We start from the raw sequence: 884 nt of genomic DNA, 5'->3' as shown, positions 1-884 counted from the left end.
CATATTTCATTCATTTATTTTTTCATTCATTCATATATTCAATGAACTGCTTCCCGGTGACTCAGAACCTCACACATCGGTTTAGGTGTTCTTCAGATCTTTTGCAGTTTTTAAAACTGCATCAACATGTATTTATTTTTCTTCTCGTGCACAAAACCTTTTTTTGTGAGAGTGTCCGCACACCTGCAGCATACTCTGCCTTGCCTCGTGACTGAAACGCACTTTTAACACGTGAGCAGTCTGCACGCCCACGAGCAAACCTTTCCTCAGAAAGGTATAATGACATGAAGAAATATATTTGTCTACTTCCAGCAGCAGGCGACATCCCGTTTAGCGACTTCGCAAAAAAAGTTGCCTAGGAAAGAGGTATCTCTGCTTTTCAGGCTACCGTAGATGTGAAGGAAATGCCAAGCAACGGCAGGGCGTATTATCTGGTGGTCCACAGACGATTTAAAAATGCATATTACAAAGACTGTCGAGAAATGGACTATGCACGTAAAAATGTACCACGACGCTAAATAAAATAGATCTAAATAATAATGGACTGAAACAGAACCGGATTAATAGACCTAACAGATAGTAGTTTAACAAAACAGGTCATGGTCAACGGTATGATAAATGTGATTGGTTCATTAATGAATTGATTCACTATAGACCTCTTGGGACTAAACAGGTGACTGAGGCATTATTAACTGTAACCGAGGCACCAACTGAATAGTGATATGGAAGAGTCTAGGTAAATGTTGTTATACTCGTATCACTGATGGCTTAATAAGTTATCTTATAGTACTGTCTTGGGCTTGGGGTGGCCACAGAGAGGGGAGCTAACAAAAAGTGAAGAGCTCATTAGAGGCACCAGTAGCTTGTGGCTCACTACTATTCAT

This window comes from Electrophorus electricus, chromosome 2 (assembly GCF_013358815.1).
Source record: "Electrophorus electricus isolate fEleEle1 chromosome 2, fEleEle1.pri, whole genome shotgun sequence".
NCBI classification, from domain to species: domain Eukaryota; kingdom Metazoa; phylum Chordata; class Actinopteri; order Gymnotiformes; family Gymnotidae; genus Electrophorus; species Electrophorus electricus.
The sequence above is the reverse complement of the archived record's forward strand: the minus strand, read 5'-3'. Positions refer to the sequence as shown.